The 19,887-nt window shown below is 39.0% G+C and overlaps 1 protein-coding gene and 1 pseudogene across 4 annotated transcripts in view; both read right to left on the reverse strand.

Annotated features, from left to right (window-relative positions):
- Positions 1-19,887, reverse strand: part of SMG6 (SMG6 nonsense mediated mRNA decay factor) — a 194,371-nt gene that overhangs the window by 126,256 nt on the left and 48,228 nt on the right. The window lies entirely within an intron of this gene.
- Positions 8,301-8,432, reverse strand: LOC120621359 (uncharacterized; annotated as a pseudogene).

Here is a 19,887-nt window from a genome sequence, read left to right on the forward strand (position 1 = left end):
GGATCTGGGCAGAGAGACAGGTTGGACAGGGAAATGGGGTGAGACAGAGTTTTGTCTGGCAGTTGCTGTTCGTGGTCTCATATTGTTGCAGATCAATCGATCAGGGCTGCAGTGCTGCTGGCCCAGTGGCACAAGACAAACCACAGAGTTGGCTTTAAGTTCGGCACTTGCGAACTGCTGACCTTCAGTTTTCAAACCAAAAATATTCTTTGGGAAACAGTAATACCAGGTTCAGCCCAACCAGCCAAGCAAAAACAAGGACTACTAACCTGAAGTAACACTCTATTCAGTTACATCAGGCATCAACCCTTCACAGCCATCAACTGGGAAGTCTACAAACCTGAAACCACACCCCCGCCAAAAACTAACTCCAGGTTCTGACTCAACCAACTAGGCAATGATAACTAGAAATGCTAAAACAAGTGGCATGGTGTTTCAAATTTGGCTTTACCAGGACCTACTCAAGCAGGAAGGCCAGTCCTTACTTACAGAGCCAGAGATAAAGCAATTCTTTCTCAGGTCACATGTGCATGACTCTGGTGGAATCTGCATGCAATGCTTAGAGCAGGGTTTGGCGCTGACCTACAAAGTAATTACATTTCCAGACAAAGAATTAACAAGTTGTAGTTAGCGAGGTTTTGTTTTTGTTTTTGTTTTTTTGCTAAATTCATCTAAGCTAGGGTGATGCTAAAACTGATCTCCTAAACTGGAATACTTACTTGTGAGAGTAAAAGGATGTGCTATTAATAACTCATAGATAGGGTCTATTCCTGAACAAACCAGGACTTTCCTTCACCCTAGCCTAAGCCATAGTAGCTTTCCTTCTCCATGGGTCAATATTATAAAAATTTAGCTCAGAAGAATCTTTTTAAAAAGCCAGGACTGCTCTCGATTAGTGCCAAAGCACTTTCTTTGTGAGTTCCTCCAATGGAGAGGTAAACAAATCAATTAAGCTAACTGCAAAAACTAACAAGACAGACTGAGCTGACAATCAGAATTCTGGAGGTTAAAAATTCCAGGCAGCAGCTTCAGGAGAAAAGGAAACTGTGCCACAGATGGAGCTGTTGAGGCTGATTTGCCAGGCCTCTCAGTGCTAGGCCCTGATGCCTTAGCCAGCTTCAAACAGGGGAGGGCGGGCAGACCTTGGTGCAAGTTTGCTGAGTTCCAGGCCATCATTCTTAAGGGTGTAATAACCATGGGCTGTAGCACACATGTTGAGGGATGAGGGAAAAAAATAAACAGAAAGACAAAAGAATGAGGATGCACTGCCAATTTCAATTGTGCAGCTTTTATTTTTAAATGCTTATCAAGCTGAGAGAGAGCAGAGTTCTTGGAAAACAAGGTTTCCTTTTTTCCAATGCCAGCGTAAAACACCCTCAAGGACGGGCACTGCACAGACTGTAACAACAAGGAACGTGGCTCTGCATCCTCCCAGCAGCACAGTCCACCATGGGTCCCACGCTGCTCTGATTTCGGCTCAGCTGAGAACTTGAAATAACAGGCCCACAGCCTCTGGTAAAAACTGCTCTTTTTAAATTTTTTATTAATCTCCAAACTGGCTGTGTTAGAATTACGGGCCATTACCTACCAACTCTCTTCGCTAATAAAATAAATTTGTAAAAGGCCTAATTACTACTTTTACTGAACTATACTGCCTGGGGATCAAGGACAGGAAGCTGAGGGCTCAAACAGTTGTCAGCTAGGGGATGATGGGGAGGGGATCGGGGGAGGTCCAAGAGTTACCAGCAGGAGAGAACATGAAGCCCACAGAGGAGTCTCAGAGCCCATAGCCAAAAAGAAACTAAAGGGCACTAACCCTGTTTTTGTTCTAAATAGCGCCGTAAGGATCCATGCCTTCATGGCATTTGGAGAGGCCTGTCACGAGTTATACAGGCCTATGCTGCCTACGCCCAGCTCAGCAGTAAAAGAGTACTGCAGTCCAAGACTGATGGATCCAGGCTGGACTCCCAGCAGACAGCCTGGCGGAGGCTGACCAGTAAAGAAACAAACAGCCATCCTTCCCACCTATCACACTCTATCCTTCCGCCCCGATCCAGATCCACAAAGAGGAAAAACAAACAAAACAACAAATGCAGGCAATTGCACAAGAGCTTTATCATGAAGGCGAGGCTGACTGCAACAACTTCTGGGCTGTGCCCTGCACCTCATCCCAGAACACTGATTACAAAGCTGGAAACATTACTCACATGCTGAGCCAGTCGGCCCCTCATCCAGGGCTGGTGCTGAGAAGTCTGACTAGGAACCAGCAGTCAACTCTGACACACTCATTTATAATAAAAGGTGTGTATTAAAAAAACTAGTCCAACCTTAGATAAAAAGTAAGGAGAAAACATTGACTGTCATTCTTAATTGTCCACAAAGTATTCTCCTAGCAAATCCCATGCATTTTGTGGCCTTTGATAAACAGTATCTGCTCTAGAGAACATTATTGCTAAACAATCTCTTTTTTTAAAGAATCCTGATAAGAAACCCTGCTATGGCAGGTGAGTTAAACCTGTGGCAGACATCCCTTTTGGGGATGACCAGACTGGAACATGGTATTTCACTGAGGCAGAGAGGTCTGCAGTTACTCTCTGCATGCCACATGTTTAACCCTAAAGAACTGAGGAATGCTCTTGACAGGAAAAACACAGCAGCAAATGCTATGATACCAAAGCCACAATTCCATGGGCCCCTGGAGTCTCTCAAACTAAGCTGCCAGCTAGGGAGCTAACACTAGCTTTGGATAAAATGCAGCTCTGGTAGAGTAATTAATTTTTTTCTTAACTGGGATTACATTAATTTTCAAGGACTAATGGAGTCCAGCTGTAATGGGAAGAGCGGCTGCTGATGCACAAAGGCACTTGTGCATACAACATTATAAACACACACATACACACACACAGACCTATAAAAAGGATCCACTATAACAGGATATTTTTAGTTTCTACATTGCTGCACTAAAAATACAGCCCTGGCTGATACATCATGGCAGAACTATTCTCTCTCTGTCCCTTCAGGAACAGTTTAAAACATTTATTTTTGTTTCCTTTTGCAATGGTCAGAGTAGAGAGAGAAAATAGCAACTCATTGATAAGAGGAAACGAGAGAGACATGAAAAATTGAAAACTACCTAAAAACTCATGGAGAGGTTTATTTTATTAGTTCTTAATAAATATCTTGCAGATTTCCTCAGGAAATACACCAGATCACATGTAAAATAGTTTGATACTGATGTCAACTGCATCAACATATGAAGTCTATTAGAGTGAAGCCGCAGCAGGGTGATCAGCGTGCTGAAAAACTCCACAGTACTGGGGAAGGGGGATCTCTGACCAAATTCTTCGAGAAGGTAAAAATCAGCCAAGACGCAGAGAGAGAAAGAAAAAAAAGATCCACATCCTGCTTTCAGCTGCCAGCAATGTGAAGTGCCCAGAGATTAATTCTACGTCTGGCCTGGAAATGTGACTTTAAAGCATGAGGGAGGGGAGTTGGGGTGGGGATAGGGGGATGAGGAGGAAAGAGGAAAGAGAAAGGCAGGCTAACTGAGGCTGGCAGTGGGCCACCAACCCCCTCCCAAGCCATGTTTCAATGTAGACAGAAGTAAACCCCAATAGACAGCAGCGCCTCAGCCTGCCAGGGCCTTACACCAGCTGCAGCGCATCTCGCGCTCTCCACTCAGCCTTAAGTGCAGATGTTCCCTACAGCATCACTTCCGCTAGACTTTCTTTTAAAGAAATAGCACACATATGTGGAGGCCTTTCCACTACTACCCAGTAGGACATTCTTTGCCTTTAAGGGCCTCAAAGCAAGGGCAAAACTCTGAAAGCAGGTACCACAATGGCTGAATAAGCTGCTCCAGTCTCCCTCGAAAAGAAGCATCCTTGGGCTAAAAAGCATTAGTTAATTAATAGGAATTTCTTTACAAATTTGGCTTCCTATTGTCTTCAAAGGAGAAAGAGGGCCCTCATAGTTTGAGGCTAAGAAAAAAAAGGGGGTGGAAATATGTCTGATTTTAATCCTAGTTTCTCAAAGCAATCTATGGTAGCATTATCATCAGTGCGTTCTGATGGTTTTATCATCATGGAGTTCGCATAAGGCAGTCTTAAAAGAATTTTTTTTAAAAAAATTAATATTTTACTGAGCTAAATTAGCTGCAAAAAAGACATTAATTTTTAAAGAAATGAACTGTTTGTTAATTTCTTATATGCTTAAACCCCTTCTATACAATCCTAGACCATGATATGCTAGCCAATCAATCATTATTAAGTACCTAATCTTGAAGTCAGCCTTAAACGCTGTTAGAGATTTAATAAAATATCAGAGTCTATTGTTCTCATGGAGTACATAATCTAGTTAAGGAATCTGTGCATTTTATGAAGCTAAAATAATAGCATGTTTTAGAATAGCTGAATATTCTCTAGTTGGTCTATCAGGTTGTTGGTTCTTCTGGAATGAAAAAAGAGAGAAGAATCAGTAACGTCAACAGAAAACAAAGCAGTTAGTAAACCCCCAAAACCAAAGTGCTTTGTTTGAATTCAAGGTCAAGAGAGGAAATAGAATCTTCTCTTAAGGAAAGGAGAGAAATACCAGCAATCGGTGGTAAACATACTATGGTGAGAAGGTTTAATTCAACAAATATTTCTTAAATGTCTTTTATGTACAAGGTACTAGATGTAGAAACAGATTTAGAAGAGATTAAGTAACCTGCATGATATAGCAAATAACACAACCAGAATTAGGACCTACTTTTATTATCTAACTTCAAATAATTTTTTATCATTACATTTCTAAAAATACATTCCTTATTACAAAAATACTGTGATCATTACAGAAAACTACAAAAACAGAGAAAACAAAAGAAGAAAATTAAAAATGTCCATAATTCCACAATCCTAGAGAATCATGATTAAGTTCTGATCAAGAGCCATTGGTCTTTTTATGAATGTATATATAATATTATTTTATAAAAATGTGATCAATCGCAATGTTCATAATCATGGTACCACATGGCCTGCAGAGAAAGAAGAGATCATGTTTTTGGTAACTGACCCCACCCCAAGAGTCGATCACACAGAAAAAAGAAACATCATGACCTTACTCCCCATACCGGGCAGCATGTATCTGTTCTATCCCTGTATCTCCAAGTTCCTTAAAGCAAAGAAATGTCAAAGATATCTATACTCTACCTCCTGAACATCCCTGAGTCCAAGATAGTCAGGTGTACTGACTTATTACTCAGCAGTAATGCTGCTCTTAATATACCTTCGACAGTGCTTCCAAAGCCAAGACTAACAATGAAAAGGGCCACCAGAGATTATGAGAAATATCTGTATCCAAATGTCTCTGGCGGAGTACGGTTCCATGAGATGGTGGCTTGTGGGCCCCACACTGGCACTGCCTTACTCCCCTGCTGTTCAGCTCAATAGATGGTTTATTCCAAGAGCTGTTACTTCAATATAAAGATATACTTCCTTAATAACATTCTACACAGACAATTCATTCATTAGTGAAAAGTAAAATAGCCACAAAAAGCAACCGGGTTCTTTCCTCCATGAAATGGCAAGACAACATGACCACTCACCTACATATCCATGCTATTCTCCAAGCATGAGCTATTATTCTCAGCTGGCAAGTTGTCACCTAAGGTGAGATGAGATGAAAGGTCTGACCCTGATAATGTAATCCATGATGACTCCAATCTTACCCCACTCAAAATAATGTATAAAAATGGGCTGATCTACTCTCACAATGTGTCACATTATTTATGTAAAGTTCCTCACTTCTCCTACCTAACAAATGGTGCTGGAATTCCCTACAGCTGATGGAAATGAAAATTACTGTAGAACTAGTTAAAAATTTTTCCAGTGGAAAGGCTTTAAGCTTAAGAGTAACGGAATAAATCACAAAGGAGAAAAAGTGACACTTTTAATTATATAAAATTTAAAAACCTTTATATGTTAAAAAAACATAATTAAAAACCAAATATAATAAGAAAATTACCAATGAATATAGAAAGGACTTGCTTTATAAATAATATCTATAAAGCTCAAACAGATTGATACACAAGATACTAGGCTGGAATAGAAAAATGAGCAGAGGGCAAGACTATCAAGAACAATAAATGATTAATAAACCAGGGAAAAAAATGTTCATTCTCACCAATAATCAAAGAAATGCAATTTAAAACAAGATAGGTTGGAAGACAGTTTGACAGTTTTATAAAACTAAACATTGCCTTACCATATGATCTAGCGATTGCACTCTCTGGTATTTATCTAAACGAAATGAAAACTTATGTCCACACAAAAACCTGTACACAGATATTTACAGCAGCTTTATTCATAATTGCCAAAAATTAGAAGCAACCAAGATATCCTTCATTAGGTTAACAGATGAACTGTGATATATTCAAACATGAAATATCATTCAGTACTAAAAAGAAATGAGCTATCAAGTCATGAAAAGACATGGAGGAATGCATATTACTAAGTAACATGCATATTACTAAGTAAAAGAAGCCAATCTGAAAATGCTACATATTGTATGATTTCAACTATATGACATTTTGGAAAAGGTAAAACTATAGAGACGGTTAAAAGATCAGTGGTTGCCAGAGATTAGGGGGAGGAGAAATAAACAGGCAGAGCACAGAGGATTTTTAGGGCAATGAAACCCTTCTGTATGATACTATAATGATGGGTATAAGTCATTACACATTTGTCAAAACCCACAGAATTTACATCAAAAGTGAACCTCAATGTAAACTATGGACTTTAGGTGATAATGATGTGTCAATGTAGGTTAATCAATTGTAACAAATGTACCACTCTGGTTCTGGATATTGATAGTGGGGGAGATTGCACATGTTTAAGAGGCAGAGATGAACGGGACTGCTGTACTTTCCAATCAATTTGCTATGAACCTGCATACTGATAACATGAATAACCATGGAAAGTTGTCACCCTTTGAAAACTGACATATATGCTTTGGAAATAGTCAAAGGCTGCTTGGAACAAGTTTCAAAACAAAGGATGGTAGCAAGCTAGGCAATGGAACACAATTTTTTGCATGCTGTATAATGGCTCTGAAGGCCATTACAAGAAGGACTCCCAAAGACATCTTTAATGATGGCAATATCAAATAAGTAATGCTTTTTCAAAAGGGCAACTTTAATAGTTAAAACTTATTTGGATGCTCAAGTTTCAGTGTTCATTAAAAATAAACTTTGTTTATATAGCTATGTCCTATCATTCCCTTTTCAAAGAATAAAAATAAGTTTAACCCACTGACAAATTTAGCATTTTTTAAAAATCTGACCTTGATAAATATTTTACAATGTCACTACCTACAGGAAATTAAAACTGGCATAACCCTGACATTACTAAATGAGACTTTAAAAATTTGCTAAAATTTTATAATTCATATTACATGACTAATTAAAATCTTTTAACAAGATGAATTCTGTAGGCCAACAACATTAATTATCAAAAGTTTTAATTCCTAAAATAATGAGTTTCAGAGACAGACATTTAAATAATGTTCCCTAATATCCATGTGCAAATGTGTTTATGACACAAATCTACTAGTCTGCTTAAAAATGGTTTCTCTATATTGACTTATGTTCAATATGTTTCAGTAATTTCTGTTGTAAGGAGAACTTGAAGTAGCAAGTTGCCACACAATTAACTAGATCACCCACGTGGTGACCCTAACCATTTGGTATCACAGCCGGAGACTCAAAACTGACTGCCTCTTGATTATATGTTTGTCCTTTTGATGGCCTAGCCTTAAGTAACAAGTGGGAGAATTGCATTAGTAAACGAATGTGTTTGTATCCAATCTTCTTTGTCATTCTAATAAATATTCATTAAAAAAAAATTGCTATGAACCTAAAACTTCTCTAAAAAATAAAGTCCATTAAAAAGAGATTTTCTTCTATCATTTATACGATATATGAATATCTACATCGTGCCAAGGATGATAAAACATTAAAAATAATGCTAGAAAGAAGTGGTAGTTGGGCATTCTCAAACATTGTTGCTAAAAGTGTAAGCTGGCTCAACTTAAGTAGTCCAGCATCACATATCAAAAGTGTTAAGACTTCACTAATTTTACCCCAATAAACTTAATTAAAAAAATGTTAAGACTTCAAACCTTTTAACCTCAAAACTGAGCTTCTAAAAATATATTCTAATAAAACAATATGAAATACGAAGTTTTTATGTACAAAGATCTTAATTACATCACTATTCACAATATTAGAAAAGTGAGAAAAAATGTCCAAAAACAGGGTAATGATTAAATAAATGTCAAAATATTCATGAGAACATTATTCAGCCATTAAACATGTTTACAAAGAATTTTCAATTAGCAATAATCGTGCCTCGGATAAACCTCATTGGCTACGATACTGCCACTTGCACGAAGCTTTTATAACTTCACTTGTGTGAAGAATTTTATAACTCAACACTTATAATAAGTGAAAACAGTAGAATCAAACATTTTATATTCATTCAGTTTCCCTTCGACTGTGTAAAAAAACCTTGAATACATACATACACACACATACAGGAAGGAAGGAAGGAATAGCACTGCTGGGAAGTTGGCTTACAGGTGGTTTCCACCTTTTTTCTTACTTTTTTAGTACTCGACAAAACCCCAAATGTTAAATCTTTAAAAAAAAAAATTATTTAGTTTTCATAAAAGGGACAGTTACTCCAGTATGGTGAGAGTAAAAATATGGTAAATGAATAGAGAAAGAGAAATAAATAATATTTATAGGCAGGAAGAAAGGACAGAGAATAAATGATGAAAGATTTAGGAGACCAGAAAAAAACAGAACTTATGCTATTCTCAAAGAAATTTTGCTTTCCAAAGCCCTAAAGACACTGACTCCAGGATTAATGCAAAATACTAAGGCATGCCTAACATATTTTAATTTAATACCAGAATACAAAACATGCATTTGAAAATTATATTTTCAGAAACATCACCTTAACAAAAAACAAGGAAAGACGGTAAGAGTATGACCTATGATCCAGTTAACACATATCCTTGGCCTTGCCATTCAATCTTCATTGCCCAGACAGACTTGCTGACAAACTTTATTCTTGACTTGAGCTCAATTAAAAACATATTTATTGAGAACTCAGAGCACACTAGGCACTGTTCTAGATGCTTACAATACATCAGTGAATAAAATAAGTCAAGGATCCCTATCTGCAGGGAGCTTACATTCTTGCAAAGTAGTAGCAAGGGAAGATAATAAATATATGCACAAAATAAGTTATCTAGTATTTAGAAAATAAGTGTTATGAAAAAAGAAAGCAGAGCAGGATAGGAGAGATCAGGTGTATAGGGTGAGAGTGCAGCAGTATTAATAGGATCATCGGGGTAGGACTCATGGAGGTAATGTTTAAGCAAAGACTTATAGGAGGTGAGGTACCTGCCATGCAGATAGCTGGAGGCAGAGCATTCCAAGTAGAGAAGATTGCTAATGCAAAGGCCCAAAGGTGAGAGAATCCCTGGTTTATTAGAGGACCTGCAAAAAGGTCAGTCTGGCAAAGCAGGGTTAAGGTAAGTTAGAAGAACAGTAGTGAATGAGGTCAGAGAGAGGCAATGTGGGAAGTGGGGAGAAGGGGGAGTTCTATATTGGAAAGCCTTGTAAAAACTATGGCTTTTATTCTGAGTAAAATGAGAAGCCAGTGGAGGATTCTGAACAGAGTGACATGATCCAATACTTTTAAAAGACTCACTGCTGGAGAGAGGGAAGGAGAGAAGGAAGCAGGGAAAGGGAGAGAGAGAAGTGTGTTGAGGGTGGGGGGAGGCAGAGGTAACAGAGAGATTACTTAGGAATTTAAAGTCTTTGTGGATTGTCTTTCTCTTCATGTTTAAAAAGTTTTCTCCACAAGGGATATTTCAGGCTATGTTTGCAAAGAGGGTTTTCTCTTTCAATGTGGAATCTTAAAAAAGAATGGGTCAATGGCCTGCAATGTGTCCTTCGTAGGCATCTCAAAATAATTAACAAACATTTCTTTCTCTCTGTTCATTGCTGTGACATGAGTTCTGGGCATCACCCTCTCTCAGGGGAGAGGTGAAAAGGAGGTTATGCAGAATAAGCAATGATAACAGGATGACGTCACAGGTGTGCCTCAAAGAAGCCCCCAGTGAGTTCAGCTCATAACCACTCTACAGTGATTTACTCTACCCTGCCAACGCCAGCTGGAGAAGGGAAGAAGAAAGCTGACACAGCCTTAAGCCCTGGGCAGGCATTATAAGACCTTTTTCTCTCCAGCCCCCTGCCAGCCCCTCCCCCTCTTTAAACCGCTGATCCTTGCTTCAGAAGCCAAAGTGTGAACAGCACGTGTCTGGATTTCAGAAACCTGCCCAGCAGTTGGAAATTCCCTGCAGCGTGTCAATTGCTGCATCTGTTGTTGGCACTTGGGGCAAGGGATCACATGGGCATTTTCTGGAATAAGCTTTAAGATGGGAGTCTGATGTCTGAAGAGGGGACTAAAGAAGCCAGAAAACCCCAATTACAGTAAGTAAATTCCTAAATTATGATAATCTGCCTTCTAAAAAGGAAACTAAGGCACACAAGCAAAGCAAACAGCTCTAAGAACAGAAGCAGTCAAGAACAGAAGCAGTCAAGAACAAAAGCACAGAGCATCCTGACTAATGGAAAGGACTTTATGGGCCAATAGTGTTCACCAGATATGTAATGTAATGTGGTTGAACCTAGAGAGTACTTTTTTCCAGATCTCCAGCTAATACCCTTTTAGTAAGAAATAGCTTCTATCATTTCAGCTGCAAATCTCCCTCTCCCCACTCCTTTGCCTTTCTTCTCCACCCAATTAGTCCTCTAAGTAGTTTATACCAAGCTCCGAAGTGTTACCAGTCCATGGCCTGTTAGGAACCAGCCACACTGCAGGAGGTGAGCAGCTGGCAAGGGGAGCAAAGCTTCATCTGTATTTGCAGCCCCAGCGCTAGCATCACCACCTCAGCTCTACCTCAGATCATCAGGCATTAGATTCTCATAGAAGCACCAGTCCCTGGTGCCAAAAAAGATAGGAGACCACTGGTCTATACCTTGAACACCTCTTGGAAAAATTTAAAAATGTAACTCCAGTTACACCATCTGCCATAAAACCAGACTGTAGGAACTGAAAAAAGAGCTAATCTTTGAAAGAGCAGCCTACATGGTTCTTGCCACCCTAGATACAGGTACCTGGGTACACTGTTGACAGGCAAAGCCAAAAGAATGCTTGAATCTGATGGTAAAAAGAAAAAAGGAATCACAGTTTTTCCTACAGTAATACTACAGGCATACTAGGTACCTAGATCTATTCTCCCAACAGCAAAGTACCTTAGAAAAAGTATTTTAAAAATCGTTTTAGAAAGCACTGATGAGTCAGTAAATTTAAAAGGAATCTTCTGGTCAGGGACTGAATAAAAATGGGAAACTAGAGATTTAAGTGTGAAATGTAGCCAACCTTTACCCTAGGAACATTTGCTATCTGATGAACTTGAGCTTTGGTTTCCAAAGCTTCATGGGTACTAATCAACCTAAAAGGATGCCCAAGATTTCTGCCATAAAGCTGGGATCTCACAGAGCTACGTCCAAATGATACTGAATCAGAAATAACCCTCAGCCCCTTGAGAAGACAGCTGGAAAACTTACTATATCAAACCCTGGGGGCTAACTAGAAAAGAGAAAGATACTACACTGAAAATATGGACTGTACACTAACTAGCCCTCACAAGGATGTGCAGTCTGAATTCATATTATCTGAGTGGTCTGAAGACCCTCAAGCAGATATTTTAATTCAGATTAATTATTTTAGACTGCCACACCAGGCTGTGGACAAAAGCGAACTCAAATCCTTTTCCCATTTTTACCTCGGGTCTCCAAAATTCTCACAAATGAAACCCCACAGAAAATATGCTGATTACAGAAAAAAAAATTTCAATTACACAGGAAAAAATTTAAAAGGCACATAAGCAACAACCAGCAGAAACAAGAGATTGTCAGAAACTCACCTAAAAGGACCTCTTAATCATAATCTCTAAAATAACAATGTTTAATATATTTTAAAGAAATAAAAGACAAGCTCACAAATATGTTCGGAGAATAAGAAACTATAACGAAAGAGCATATTTGAAGGGGGAAAAAAAATCTCAAAATAAAAAATAATTAAAATACAAGGCTCAGTGGGACATATTTAGCAGATCTGATATAGCCAAGGAAAGAGTCAGTGAATTGAAAGACACAGTTAAGGAAATTATCTGGAATGGAGCACAAAAAAAAGTCAGAAAAATGAAAGAAATTTAAGGGACATTAAAGACTGAGTAAGGTCTAATGTATGTCTGTCTAATCAGTCACAGAGGAGAAGAAAAAGCATGGGCAGATATACTATTTTAAAAAAAAAAGATATAGGTGCTAAGAAATTTTCTAAAACTGCTTAAACCAACTCACAGATACATAAAGCCCAACGAATCCGTAGCAGAAAAAAATAAATACAAACCTAGACAAATCGTTAAAACTGCAGAACATCGAAGTTTTTAAAAAGTCCTAAAAAGAACCCAGAGAGAAAAGAAAGATTACTTTTAAGAGAGAAACAATTAGACTGATAACTGATTTTTAATCAGCAACAGTGAAAGCCCAGAGACAGTATCTTAAATGGGCTGACAGACAATAACTGTTAACCTAGAGTTCTATTCTCAGTACATATCAATAAAAGATCTTTTAGGAACAGGGAAAATAAAGCCTTTTTTAGACAAGTAAAAAAAATAAAAAGGTTTGTCATCAAAAGAACTTCATTAAATAAATTCTAAAGAATATACTTAAGGCAGAAAGAAAATGATCTCAGGTGGAAGGTCTGAAATGAAAAAAAGAATGAAAAGAAAGGAGCATCTTGGTGAGTCCAAACAAACACAATCAAAATAATAATAATGAAAACAAATGAAACGAAAATAAAAACAATAATTTGTCTTGTAGGGTTTAAAAAGAAGAATTAAAATACATGAGAGGCATATAAACTGGAACAATAAACTGAGAAGAATTTAAGCATTCCATGGTCTCTGTATTATTTCGGAGAAGAGTAAAAATGATGAATAACTTTTGACTTTTGTCAAGGTAGCATGCATGTTTTAATTCCTAGGGTAATCAGAAGAAAAAAATATTAGTGGAAGGAGGAGGAAGGAGATGAAGAATGGGGGAAAAAATCCAAGAGAAAGGAGGAAAAAAGAAAATAGGTAGGAGAATGGGAAAACACTGGAGAAGATATTTGTAAAATACTTATCTGAAAAGGGGTTTATATCCAAATTACCTAAAGAACTCAAAGCTTAACAAAGACAAACAATTTGATTTTTAAAATGGTCAAACTAGTTGAATAGACACTTGCCAAAGAAGCTATATGAATGACAAATAAGCACATGAAAAGTCACTCATCTTTCTTAGTCATCTAGGAAACACAAATTTAAACCAAAATGAAATAGCAGTGCACATCCACTACAATAGCTAAAGTAGAAGAGACGAACAATACCAAACGCTGGCGAGGATGCAAAGAAACTGAAACTCTCACACACTGCTAGAGGAAATGTGAAACACTCTGGAAAACTGCTTAGTTTCTTATAAAGTTAAATATTTACTGTTTGGCCCAGGAAATCCAATTCTAGGTATTTACCCACAGAGATGAAAACATATTCACAAAAACACTTTCATACAAATGTTCATGGCACTTTTATTCATAATAGCCTCAAACTAGAAACAGCCTAAATGTTCATTAACAGGTAACTGGATAAATAAAACTGTAGTATATCTGTACAATAGAATACTATATGGCAATAAAAAAGAATGAAATACTTATAACATGCAACATGAATAAATCTCAGAAACATTACCACTGAGCAAAGAGCCAGACACAAAAGAGTACACACTGTATGATTCCATTTATATAAAACTAGAAAAGACACATCCAATGTATAGTGACAGAAAGCATATCAGTGGTTTCCTGGGGACAGGAGTAGGGATGGAGATGACTGCGATGGACACAAAGAGAACTTTATGGAATAAAGGAAAGGTTCTGTAACTTGATTACGATGATGATTAGTTACCTAGGTATGTAAATTGGTCAAGCTCATTGAAATACACACTTAAAATGGGTGCATTTTATTATATATAAACTTTACTTCAATTAAATTGATTTTTTTAAAAGGATGGTATAGTATATAATCCAAATATACCAATAATTACAATAATTGTCAATAGACTCAATGCTCATCACAGCCCCACAGAGAAATAACAAATGTCTACAAATAGAAAAATTGTTAAACTGTAATAAATGAATAAAATGTAACATTGTAGCAATGAAAACACTACACATATCAACATGGACAAAACTCACAAACATTACATGGAACAAAATAAGCCAGAGAGAAGAGACTATAAATAATATAATCAGCATAGTTACATTAATACATAAGCAAAACCAAACTGTTTTGCTTAGGGCTGTATTCTTAGATGGTAATACTATAAAGGAAGAGCAAGGGAATGAATTCCACAGGTCAAGATAATGATTATCTATAAGAGTGAGGGGGAGCTAAAATGGGGATGAAACACATACAAGGAGCTTCTAAGGTGCTGACAATATTCAATTTCTTAACTCGGGCAGTAGTTACATGTGTACTTGCTTTATCATTCTTTCAAATGTTTGATAATCTCATACTCCTTTCTGTATGAATGAATATCCATCCACCTTCCTGCCAGTCTTGTTGTGTAAGACTGGCATGTGAAAGCCTCTTTCTAAAAAGCAGGAAGGATACTAGAAAAGATGGTGAAGATAAATAATGTCCTTAAAAATCCCCCCTCTCCTTTTTAAGAGATATTACATATCGCAAAGAACACTTCTTTTACTAACTGGTCATGAACAAATGTTTTCCATTGAGAGAGGGAGATTCCCCCTCCTGCATGGACCCCAGACAACCTTTGATTCTCCCAGCTTATTACCTGGGAGATTTGATTCTCCCAGCTATTACCCGCTTGAACTTCAAGAAACTTGGGAGAATTGTGACTACCCCAACTCCCTCATCTCTACTTCAGTTCTTCCTCTAGTCTCAGATCAGATTCAAGGATCATTTTCTTTATCAAAGAACAGCAGCTGGTCAGATTTGGGGTTGGGGGAAGGGTGCACTGCTTGCCTTGTTTAGCTGTCTCAATTAAGTCCAAAAAAGTTTTTTTATCTTCTGATATAGAAGGCTGGACACTTGAGACTTGAGTGTTATTTACCAGCTGTAAAACATTGCTTAAATTATTTAACCTTTTTGATACGTTTCTTGTCATCTATAAAATAGTACACAATATATCTGTCCCACATCTCTCAGAGGGCTGACAGAAAAATCAAATGAGAATGCATATGTAGCAACTATAAAATGTCATCAGGTATTATCACAGTGTAGTTCCATTGTCATTATTGGCCACTACCTCTGAAAGCTACAATTCTTCCCAGACCAACATTCAGTTGGTTGGAGTCCAAAGTGCTACTCCCCCTAATCTCCATCCCTAGACACACCTGCTTTCCCTGTATATTGAACAAACAGTGCGGTACCTATCTGCCCTGTAAACTACACATTTAGAATTCTAGTCTTCAGGGAAAGCTTATAGAAAACTCAGAAAAGGCAGCTGAGTGTCCTACTACCAACATTCTGCCCAATAATGTCTCTTTTTCAGAATAAATCCATACTAGAGCAAAAAAATCAAATTGAGAAACTATAAAATGGCAACAGAGATGAGGTATGTAGCCCACATTAACTACTGGGCAACTATGGGATACTGTACTTCTGCATTCCACACCAAAGCAGCCATACCAAACCACACTGTTACCTTGGGAAAAAAACAGACTTTTTTTTTAACTGACATAAGAGGCTTAATTTTATTGATATAACTGAATTACCTCATTTCTTTAGCTTTTCATAACTGCTTCTTCTCTTCCAGCCTAAAGTAACAGATTCATTCTGAAAACAAGGACCCTGGAATTCAGAGCCAAGAAGATAGGAAGGTCCTCTGATAACTCACTTTAACTTTTTCTTCTTTTCCAGGGAATTATGAGGGAAGAAGTGCATGCTAAACAGCCTATTGATATATCTTTCTCAGAAGGATAGAGGGCATAGCTGAAGGATGCATCCTACTCTGGCCTGCCTTCCAAAGCCTAGCTAGCCTCTTCTAACCTTAGAATTTATTTCTCACAAAATTTGTTGACCAAGCTACCTCTTTGTTAATTTAGTCTAAACTGAGCAGTCCTGAAAATGAAAGTCAGGCAGTGCTAATTACCTGCAGAAATCTACCCATGGATCCTTGAGGAAAAAAATCCCAGGGGCTTCTACTACCAGAGATAGAGAAGGAGAATGAGAGGGACAGTTTATTCAGCTAAACTCAAGCCTAACCCCCTATGAAAGGTGGATTTCCTGTACAACTGTTCCGACAAGCAGAGGATTAGGCACTTCATACATTCTGTTTGAATAAGAGACTTAGACAGAAGTAAATTGCCACGGAGGAACAAATTGCTTTACTCAAGGTCTCTAAGGTGGTTGTATGCTGGAAGACAAAAAAAATTCTGGTTGTGAAACGACCAGAGTCAACCTGCATATACAAAAATGGCATAAAGGTGTAAGGTTCCCATCTCAAGTATCCCACACATCTGCGCATCTGAGTTAAGCTCTATCATTCCCATAGACAGCTATGATTCTCTATTCCTCTGGAGGTGAACATGTGGCACTCTCTCTCTACCTCCTGCAATTCAGGATTACTAACAAACCATAAAAGCAAGCATAAATGGTAATAAAAGAAATGCCAGTCAAGCCCTGCCTCAATCTCAGCCCCTAAATGTTCCCTAAGGACAGAAAGCACCAATGGCACATACAAGAAGTATCTCTTGGGTGCCCTCTTGCTGCCACCAGGGCTTTTCTGTAAGGCTGAAATGGAGGCCTACTCTATGCACTGGTAGAGGAAGAAAAGAGGGGGCCAGGGCACAGAAAAGGGAAGTTATTCCAGTGGTGGCCAATGAATAACATCCAATGATTTATAGAAAGTATAATCCAATAATACAGTAAAATAAAACAGTGTGTGCCTGAGATGGTTTTGATTCCAGGAATTATAAAACATATTTTTTAAAAAGAGAGCAAGCAAGAGGGAGAGAGAAAAAGGAAGGGGAAAAAAAAGTCAGATTGGAGCAAATTGGGCACAGATGGGGGATGCAATGGGATTTCAGTGATGCCCTACCACAAATGTTGCTTCAATTACTCCTCTTAAAGAAACTAGAGTTTTATTTCCTTAAATTACAGAATTTTTAAAAAATTAAAATTCTTAGAGTGCTTGTGGTTTGCATCAACAGTTCACCCACCAGCATCACATCAGCCAATCAGACGGCTACTGAAGTGTTAAATGCTGAGGCACGTGGAGAAGGCTCCATTTCTCCCTTCAGGCTTGGGAATGCCATAAAGAGATTAACAATTGTGACATCACTCTGGGAACCACCTACCACTACCACCCATCACTCACCAAAGGACAATTTTGGACACAGGCCAAGTAAGAAACTCACTATTCAATGACAGCTTGCTTGCCTTCTTCATCTATGTATTCAATAAATAATTACTGAGTGCCTCATAAATTCCAGGCACTACAGTAAGAGCCCCCAAAACATCCCTCAAATTTATCTGTCCTCAACCACTTCAGCACAGAGTATCAAGATTCTAGACTCTCTGTACTCCCACTGATGTAGGATTTTTGCATTGGGTCCATGAGAGGGAGGAGATAAAGGTCTCCCCACCAATAGCCCTAAACCCATGCGTTTTAAGATCACTGCTAAGACTGGAAAGTTTAGTTGGTTAAATAATGTGGCATAACTCAACTTATTTTCCCCTGTGGGCAGGGGGGCAAATCTGACCCCTCACCTCTGCCTCACTAAACTCCAGGAAAAACTATAACCTGGGAAAAGGGAAAAGATGCTTTACTTTCACCCCCATAAGTTTTTTCCCTCCATTTTGTCTTGTGAGGTGTCCAAAGCTTTTAAATAGTTTTATATCTGTCTTGGCCACAATGAAAACACATTTGAAAAATAATGATACTAAAGTGTTAAGTAACAGTTATCATTTCCATCCCTGGATTATGGGTATTCTGAAAAGAACACAGTTACACAAGAGGCAGCACTGAATACACACACACCAAAAAATGAATTAGAGGCATCATAAAGGACATACTTTTAAGAAAAGATGTCCTTGTTGCTCTCCAAATCATACTCTTTAGGTCCACATCTACAGGGACAGCCCAGGCACAGATTAAGAAGATCTTGACTGCCTTGTGGGCCACAGATCACCTCTGCTTCAGGCTGAAACGTTCCTTCTCCACAGAGTCCAGGAACTGACATATGCAAACACCACCCAGAAGGACACATCCAAGTAGGAATGAGAAGAAAAATGATGGTCCAGATGTTCTGTAACTTGTAGTGACTGCCAAATCACCACAGACCCCAAGCACCTGGGAAGGCCAGGCAGCATCAAGTCCTTGCTTCCTGGTTTCAGACAGCCAGGGTCCCGCGGCTGAGTGGCGACTCTGACAGCAAGCAGACTGGCCTGGAGAGAAGCCTTTAGAAGGGCACTGGCTGATGGGACTTGGGGGCTGAACACTCGGGGCTGATTTATCACTTCCTTACTCATAAAAATGTGATTCAAACTGCTGCTGATTAGTGAAGGATTTAAATCTTTACCCTTTCCCCAACCCTCTTCCCTCTCCACCCCCAGCACAGATGCTGCTACTCAGCCACAACACCCCCTTCTTGCCACTGTCCGTGCAAGTACAGCACAGGGGCCCAGAGAAGATGACTCATGTGCTGGGAAATGGAAAAGTGCATCTTCCCACCAACCAGCCCCGCTGAGTGCTCTGCTCACCCCTCTCCCAATGGCAGCCCACACAGTGGGGTCTGGACGGCCGCCTCAGCTGCACACCGGGTACTTGGCAGCATGTCCACAGAGCTCTCTGTCCTAGATAAGTGTTATATCCTGTGGCCCAGGCTGTTTTTCCCTGAAACACCCTTGGAGCTTCTGACCACCTCAGTTCATACTCCTCTTGGCCCTAGTTGCCTCATGAAGGAGAGCATCAGGATAGGGCCAGAAATTAGTAGGGTCTCAAGCACAGGCTTTGACATGTCCTTCCTGGCTAGTAGGTCCTCATCATAACCAACCATGGAGAAGAGTCTTAGAAAAAGTACCTTGGCCTCAAATGGAGGAAGCACCTATTTCCTTCCTTCTCTGTTCTCACCATCTCACCTGTCTTTCACCAGTATTTTCTTAATCTTTACTCAACACAACTCCAAGAAAAGGACTCACAGAAGGCCTATGAAAAGGCCAAGGTATTTCTTTTCATGGAGCAGAAGCTTCTGACAACAGATACTTTACAGATGAGAGCTGCAAGTCCTTTACATTCGCACCTCCCAAGACAAGTCACTTGATGCTGGAACAATATCTCGGCAGAGGCTGCAGTTCTGTGACAAGCAGCTCGCTGAACTCTGGGTTGTTGTTAGAGGGAGGCAGGAAAATGAATAGGAGGGCACTTTGGGAGGCCCATTTCCTGAGTCCAGTGAGCCTTCCACTTGGTAGCAGATCCACTATAGTAATGAAGGAAAAAATCAATCTCCTGCCCCTTTGGACTTCACAGCCTCACCAGGACAGCACTTTAAAAACTTTACTTCCTTCTTCCTGGAAACCACCACTGCTCCTCAGGACTACATGCCTCCTCAGAGCTGTTCTTAGGAATAATTAGCTAAGTTCAAAATGGCACCTAAACCTCTGCATCTTGCCTTCTGCTGGGAATTCTAAACACTGCAGTGGGCAGCC

Source organism: Pteropus medius, unplaced genomic scaffold (genome assembly GCF_902729225.1).
Source record: "Pteropus medius unplaced genomic scaffold, Ma_sr-lr_union100, whole genome shotgun sequence".
NCBI lineage: Eukaryota > Metazoa > Chordata > Mammalia > Chiroptera > Pteropodidae > Pteropus > Pteropus medius.